At 49.1% G+C, this 8,467-nt stretch overlaps 1 pseudogene; it reads right to left on the bottom strand.

Moving 5' to 3' along the window:
- Positions 1-523: 523 nt before the first annotated feature.
- LOC147703317 (ras-related protein Rab-39B pseudogene) lies at positions 524-1,702 on the bottom strand (annotated as a pseudogene).
- Positions 1,703-8,467: the final 6,765 nt, after the last annotated feature.

Raw genomic sequence — 8,467 nt, 5'->3', positions numbered from 1 at the left:
TTGAGCGTCCTCCGAGATCTGTAAAGTCGGGTACAAGTCCCAGGGAAGGCTAAAGAAGGCTTGGAGTTCACAAATGTAAAGTCTAATGGAACAGAGTTACAAATAATTTGAACAAACCCTTGGGTTGCACTAGTTTGAAGCTTTACTTTAAACCAATGCTACACAGACAATTGGCCTTTGGTGCATGCGCATCAACCCACACACACACATACATATGTTGTACCCTCTTACTTTTTCTCAAAACAATGCAACATTTTTATTCACACACCCACGATAGGCAGTGCAGGCTTTAAATGAAAGCTCACCTGCCAAATCACAGCACAAGCCATCCCTCAGGGCCTGCACCAAATATCTTGCTATTGCAACCCAGTCGAGTCCCAGACAGACAACCTCTTGAGCAAGTCACCCCAGCACTGAGCACTCTGCCAAGAACCCCATTCTATGCCAGTGGGGAGGCATCATTAGCACCCACCAGTGTCCTGTTCCCAAGAGCACTAGATATGACACTACTGGGACATTCACTCAGACCATCACACTAGCAGTGTCTTCAGCTAAACACCCCACTGGGGCCTCACTCCCACCATCCTTCCTGGTTCTCATCCTAGCAGCACAAAGAGGAAACCCCTTTAATTGAGATGGCCCAGCAGGCGGCACTTCGGTGGAAGGTTCTCCCTCCCACTTATACTAAAGTACATGGATTGTGGATACATAAAATTATAAAATAAATATTAAGAACAGTTTATAAAAAATGCTGTAGTGTAAACATCATCCCGACTGCACAGGCTTACCCCTCTTATTTATACAGCTGGAGGTGGTCCTCGCCACCTTGATTACAGTTATTGCTATCAATGTTCATTGCCAACTCTTCAACTTTCCCTCTTGGCACTACACTTCTTCACCAAGCGTCCGGTGCTAGCAACATGTGATGAACTGCACTTCTTTCCTAATAGCCTTCAATAGAAGTGTCCCAGCATTGTCCCACTCAGCACTGGCACTGGCTTGCAGTCTTTTCTTTCTTGGGAGTGAAGTTATGAACCCTAAAAACCACCTTCACTCCATCCCAGCCTTCAGAAGGGACAACCATACCTCGGTCTACAGCCCCATGGGTGACCGCATCATAGATTTTGGTTGCAAGGGTGTGGAATAGGTGGTCTACGTTTAAGTTGCTCTTGGCTGATGTTTCGATGTAGGTCATGCCCAGATGAGCAGCCCAGGCTGCAGCCTCCTCACTAGGCACAAGATAGCCAGAATCCCGGTCGCTTTTCTGTCCCACCAGCACAAAGACAGCCCGTTCGGAAAGCACATTCATGGCCTCCATATACCAGTCGTCCAAGGAAAGGAAGGTGGACCGATTACTCCGATCAAAGACCAGGAGAACACCAACAGCATTACGATAGAAAGACCGTGTAATGCACCTGAAGCGCTCCTGCCCCGCAGTGTCCCACATCTGCAGCTTGACCCGCACGCCGGGCGCCAGCGTCAGCATCTTCACGTGGAACTCCACGCCCAGGGTGCACACCGCCTGCTCCAGGAAGGACTTCTCGGTGTAGCGCTGCACCAGCGACGTCTTCCCCGCCGTGGCGTCCCCCAGCAGGATGACTCGGAACTGGTAGTGTCAGTCGGCGGCGCGGACCGGGGCAGGGGAGGTGCGGTGGTGGCGGTCCATGCCTGCAGAGCCAAGCGGTGTTTGTAGTGGTCCCATTCACTGCCTGCCTGTGGGGAGGGCCGGGGGCTCCAAACAACTCGACGAAGCCCCGCCCTCCCCACACTTCTAGCTCTGCCCACTCTCCCTGTTCCCCATGGCTTTCCTCTCTCTCTTTCGGCTACCCCCACCCTTTCACCCGGGAAGATCGTGCTTGGCCTCCTCCTCCGCCTTCTTCCTCTGCAGGCCCCGGTCCGCCAGGGTCATCAGGTAGGCCCACACCTCGCTCCTCGGCCGGGGGGCACGAGCGGGCCCTGGGGGGGCCTGGAGCGGCCCGGGAGAGGTCCAGACGGAGCCGCTGTGTCCCGCCCGCCTCCATGGAGCTGTGTCCAGGCTCAGCCTCCAGGAAAGAAGCGGGAGGGGGCGGGAAAGGGGGAGGAGAGAGCTGACGACGGCCGGCCGGGGCAGAAGGCGGGCATCAGAGAGAAGCGGGAGGGGGCGGGAAAGGGGGAGGAGAGAGCTGACGACGGCCGGCCGGAGCAGAAGACGGGCACCAGGAACAAGCGCGGGAGAGAACGAGGGGGGCGGGAGAGTACACGAACGGCGGGAGGGGGGCGGGAGAGGACGAGGGAGGCGGGAGAGTACACGAACGGCGGGAGGGGGGCGGGAGAGGACGAGGGAGGCGGGAGAGGGGCAGCTAGGAACAAATAAGGAGACCCGAGCAGCAAGGGAGGTGCCGGCAATGCCGGAACAGACTCGGGGGCGTTCCCGGCGTCGCGTGACGTCGGCAAAAGCCAAAGAATCTCGGGAACGCCCCCGTGTCTGGTCCGGCATTGATGGACAGGCCCCTCGTCCAATGGCTAGGCTCCATTTATGGAGCTAGCCAATGGGACGGGGGGGCGTGTTCTATAGTGCTTACTATACTCAATAGATTTCTCTGGAGGAGGAGCCTAACGGCTCCGCCCCCCCAGCGAAACCTAAAAATTGAGGATATTTGTGTTGCCTTCCCACTGCAAAACAGCTATGTGAAAATAGGTAAAATAAAATGTACCTCCAACTTCACATAGGCCAGCCTGGTCTTGCCTTGAGTCAGGCCAGCGTTTACAAGAACTAGGTTTCGGTCCCTGAGCACATCTGCAGATAATCTCCAGCAATCACTATAGAGAACCGCTTTCAATGCCTCATCAGGGGTAGTAAGCATAAGCGCTATATATATAAATACTATAACAGTTTGATCCGCTTCCACCATATATTCAGCATGTGAAACTGCTGGTCACTTAACAGATACACAGACTTATGTGAATTATCACAAAACTCCATATATCCGGGGGAGACCAGGTAGAAACTCCAAAGACCACCACACTGAAGAACCAATATGCCCTGAAGGCACCTGAGACAAGGTAAGTAAAGCTGGTACTCATCAACCCCCTCGTCTCTGAGGGCATTGTAAATCAGTAAATGTTGGACATTCTTGCACTTAACTGGAGATATCGTTGAATAATTTTTCCAACCGAAGAGTCTGTAACCGCTGAACAAAACAGTTAGGAAGAAATATATTGTTAATATATTGTTTAATAAGAATAAGATAAAATAAGAATTGATAATGAAGTCTCAATGCACCATCATTCCCCTACGCCCCACCTTAGTAATTTGCAAAGGTAGGAGTAGAAAGGTTCCAGGGGGAGGGGGTTGTTTGCACATGAGGTAGGGAGCATAGGGAGAAAATGAAAAAAATGCCTCACTCAGGTTGGTTAGGGTCACAATTGTGGGGAGAATTAGGTTCAGGATTATGGGGGTGGGGGACTGCCAATTTTATGCTGGAATGTGAAAGGGCTGTGGGTCAGAAGAAGACAGCGCCCGGTGCTTCAATATTTGAGAGAAATCATCCTGCTGCAGGAAACCGATTTATTGCGGTCGAAGTGCATGAATCTCTTCACAAAGCAAAGGTGGGTGGAGAAAGTAGTGGCCTCAGATCAGAAACATTGCACAAGGGGGACAGCCATTCTGATTAAGGCAATAATGGGGTTGAAGTAGCGAGATATAAAGCAAACACAAGGAGATGATGGACGGAGTGCTGAAACTTTTCAGACACTCACCCCCTGTCACAGATCTGGGTTGAATCAATCATGCTATTTTAGCTGACTTAGCCACATCAGTTCAGACCCAGCTATATGCAAATCAGCCTGGACGCTGTGCCTCATGGGAACAGTCCAGCCCGAACTGCCAAGCCAGGTCTTCCCTGCACCAGAAACAAGCATCCTGTGACCGGTTTCTGGGTAACACCCTTCATCAGCCAGGATAGCTTGAATCCAGTGGCAAAGTGAGCAAGGGACCCAAGTCTGGGCATAGCCTGCCAACTTAGGGTGAACAAAGCAAACATCATTCTTTAGCTCGCTTTTGCCACCTTAGTTCAGACCCAGCAAATGGCAAATCAGTCTTGACCCTGTGCCTCATAGGAACAGTCCAGCCTGGGGTGAATGTAGGACATTGTTCTGCATTCTGTGCAATCATTGTTCTTTTTGCATTTGTCACCCCGAGTGGGACGGGTATGCCCAGACGTGGGTCCTGTGCTCTCCATGCCACTGGAGTCAAGCTATCCTGGCTGATGAGGGCTGAAATCCCCAAACCAGTCCTGAGATGCTTGGTTGCAGTCCAGGGAGGACCTGGCCTGGCAGTTTGGGCTGGACTGTTCCCACTGGGCAAAGGGTCAAGACTGATTTGCACATGGCTGGGTTCAACCTGGAATGGCATGGTGAGCAAAAAACAATGGATTTAGGCCCAGATCTATGTACTGGGGTGAATGTATGACATGGTTCTGCATTCTGTCCATCAATTGTTCATTTTGAAGTTGTGAGATATAAGGCTGATGAAGGGTGCAATGGATAGTAGCAGAAAGAACCTGAAAGAAGAGGGGACAGAGTCTGGGTCACTTGCCAGTGACCAGGGGCATGATAGTCAAATGCCCACCGATGTCGGGTGATTTCAGGTGAAAGAGGTGAAGCTTGACTCTTCAGCCACGAGGACCAGGAGGCGTCGACGACAACCAGGATCTGAAATCGAGCTGTCCCACGAAGGATGTCGAGTGCTGCGGTGTCGGTGCCTGGATTGGACCCAACAAGCCTTGGCAACAGCAACCCACGCAGGAATCAAAGAAATGCTTCAGTGTGGACCAGCAAGTTCCGAGGGACTCACCACGCGGTGGAGAGTCAGGGCACGTATGGAGCAACCAGGGAAGCCCAAGGAAAATCAGAGTTGCCTTCGTAGGGACCTACCAGTTGACGGACCAGGGATTGCAAAGGAGCCTCGAGCTGAAATGCAAACAGCGGGCTCACGGAACATTGGTGCAAAAGGTGCTTAGGGCTTGGGCTAAAAGTAAGAGACCTCGAGAAGTCAATGCTCTTGCAAATGTGCACAGTGTCCAGGAGTTCCAGTTCCACGTCACTCACGAGGGCTGCGGGTCTCAGCTTTGCTGGGGACTCGGGTCGGCCTCTGAGAAGTCTGGAAATCCTCTTCCTGGGCTGCAAATTCTTCAGAGTCCGGCGGGAGCTTCGGAGATACAGACCGACAAATGCTTCATTGGTGCCTGCCAAGCAGGGAAGTCACTCCTTGACCCCAAGGGAGATTCTTCCGTCCTCTAGGCTTGAGTAGAGCGTCGAAGTTCCAGGATTCAGTTTCAGACTTTCGTCCACGTGTAATCTAAAATCCTATTGCCAGGGGTTCCTTACTTATACTAAAGGAAGGGGTTGGACATACTCTGGGGACCCACCTAGGGGAGGGTCTGGAGAGAGGGGTGGCTACACCCATTTCCTTTGTCCAGTTTCGCGCCAGAGAAGGGGTAGCCCCTGCAACCGGTTTGAACTGGACTATGCACAGGGACACCAAATGTGCCCCCAGTGCAGACTTCAAAGCACTCTCAGAGTGTACCCACCCAGCCCCAATACACTAAAGCCTGTCTGGGAGGTGGATACACGCCTCCCTGTGACAGGAAACCTATTGTCCAGATCTCCCCTGGCAGGGTTTCGGTCAGCAGCAGGAGGTCAGACTCGTGTCTGTGGCAGCAGTATCCATTTTGTTATGCCAGAACTCTTTAAAACTGGTACTGGGTATACCGGTGTGTACATGTTTCTCCCTCTAGAAGGGTGGAATTCTACCCCCGCCACCAGGACTGGCGGGGGGGGGGGGGGGGGTAGGATTCCAAAGTGTTTGGCACCAAACACGACATGTTTCCATGCAGCCATTCCAAAGTTAGCATTTACCCCAAGGTTATAATGCACTTAAGAGTATATGGTCTGGCTGCATCACTGAACAGCCCCAGAGAATAGGTTCTGAAGCCTGCAGAGGGGCCCTGCTCATGCACCCTCTCACACAAAACCAAGCTCTCTGCTTTCAGGATTGATAAGGCCTGCCATAGGGGTGAATGATGGGTTTCTATGTGCAGTGATTAAAAGGTAGATATAGGCAACATATATCTTAGTAAGGGGTGCATGCACCACTTTACCCAGGCTGCAGTAGCAGTCCTGTGGTGTAATTTTCGAAGGCTTCCCAGGGGTGGAATAATACATGCTGCAGCCCCTGGTAGGCGTCTGTAGTACCTATGCCCTTAGTACCTGGTGTACCATAGACTAGGGACTCACAAGGGTACCCCAGTAACCAAACTGGAGTGTACCTAAAGTACTTGCAATCAATTTAGAGAGGAAGCGGCTGGGGTCCTGGTTAGCAGGGCCCCAGCCAGACTAAAGTCGAAAAACAGTGAAACATCAGCAAAAGTGGGGTAACCATAGTAAGCAGATCCTACTCTCCTACAGTTTAAAAATCTGAACCTCTGCGATGTGTGGCGCAAGGTAAGTGGAATATGCAGGATTTTTTCTTTTTAGAGTAAGAAGAATGGTCATTACTCGAGGATTGACTATTTCTTTTTAGATGAGGGGCAAGGCAGATTTTCGATAGACAACGAAGGAGAACATATAAAAAAAATAGAAACCCACTTGGCGATGCGGCAAGCGCAAGGTAAGCAGTTTTCTTTTACATTTTATTATCCATCGTCATCTGTTGTTCTGGCAAGGAGGGAAATATGTAAAGTATGCTGCCAACCTTTACCACCAAGTGGACAGGAGTGGTGGAACTCCGTGAGATACTTTTAGGGAATTGCATAATAAGGCCAGTTGGAATAGGAGCAATGAAGAATCTGGGTCATTTTGGAATCAGATAGAGGTTTATGATGGCCGATGATTATACTTCCTGGTCCGATTCAAATGTATGGTATCAGGTGGTGCCTCGGCTCTGCCATTAACTGAAAATGGACCCCAAAATAAGAAAGAGGGGCAGACTGATCAAGAGCGTTCTTGCTTATCCGAGGTAATACGAGGACAACAAAAACAAGGGATTTGCACTCTCCAGACCGGAATATAACCACCATTTAATATTATTTTTACACGCTGGCGTAAATATAATAGCAAGGAAAACAAATAAAATTACGATGAAAGGGCAGTAGGAACTCTAGGGGACAGAAATCTCGACGCCAAGAACTCGGTGGATCTTGGGCCATGTGCTTGGGAATTAAGAGGACAAACAAATGACCAGTCACAAGAAGCAGCCAGAAACTTTAAACAAATGTTACCTGCAAGGTGAAATGACGTTCTACAGTTATTCATTGGAAGGCCCTTGTTTATCATCACAGTCACAACCGGGAGGAAATCTGATGGCACCTTCCTCGTGGACAAGAACTTATAGAAGAGAGCAATTTTCTTTCGTAGTCAAGCTGCTTTCTTTTGCCTGTCTCAGGGATTTTTTTCTTACTAATCATCATAAGTAAAATCGACTGCATCCTCTGAATGCTTCTTTTGTACACCTGATTGAACAGTAAAGACGCATGCAAGACCATTTTTTTTTTTTTTTTACCAATTATTTAAAATATAGACATACCAGAGGAGTACTTCTCTCAATCATTGCTATTGGCTTTTTGCTGGATAATGTCACTTGGGAGTGCTTGCATGGCAATGCGAATGGACAATATTAGATGTAAAAAATACTCTGAAAGATGATAGAAGTCATTATTTATCTCATAGATACAACTTATACAGACAGTAATCACATGTTGCTTGGTTTTTCATTGCAACGATTTTTTAAAATAACTTTTTTTGTCCGTACTTAAATGCAGGTAGACCTACTGGCTTTACCAATGCTTGTTTTTATTTGGGACACCTGAATCAATGAGCCCTACATCATAAATTTAGTTCCCTTGAAAAAGATTAAATTAGTTTCTAAACCAAGAAGACTTCTTATGCAGTTACCGGCCTCCAACTTGTGTGCAAGTCCCAGAGGCTGCCCCTTGAAGGAAACCCGCACCAGTCTTTCAAATGCAACGTTTTACCAGTGTTCTAGGACTGCTCCCAAAAACGTCTCGCTACAAAAGCTAGAATATAACCATGCTCTCCTTTTAGCTATGTCAGGACACAGAAGATGTGCACACCGAGAAAGGAAGTAATATTAAACTGTGGTGTACTAAGTTTCATGTGCAAAATTATTAGGAACCTTAGAGCACATTAAAGGAGGCAAGTGTGGAATCTCTCTGGAAAGACAAGCAAGTATAGCAAGCCCAGAACGGTTCATATACTACAGAAGATACAAAGCTGGTCTGTACGTCCTGGAACATAGTTAAATACAATAAGACAAAACGTGGTACTTATTGGTGCACCATTCATAAATAATAATACAATACCAGCGTAATGTATTACTGTCTTGGTGTGCACAATAGGAAAGGAGCCCTTAGGAGGCAGAATGATTGGGTGGGAAATGTCATAATTGATAGGTAAGCCACTGAAGGAG

The sequence above is a fragment of the Lissotriton vulgaris genome, chromosome 7 (assembly GCF_964263255.1).
Source record: "Lissotriton vulgaris chromosome 7, aLisVul1.2, whole genome shotgun sequence".
Lineage (NCBI taxonomy): Eukaryota > Metazoa > Chordata > Amphibia > Caudata > Salamandridae > Lissotriton > Lissotriton vulgaris.
Note: the sequence above shows the minus strand (reverse complement) of the source record. Positions and strands in the feature narration are given on the sequence as shown.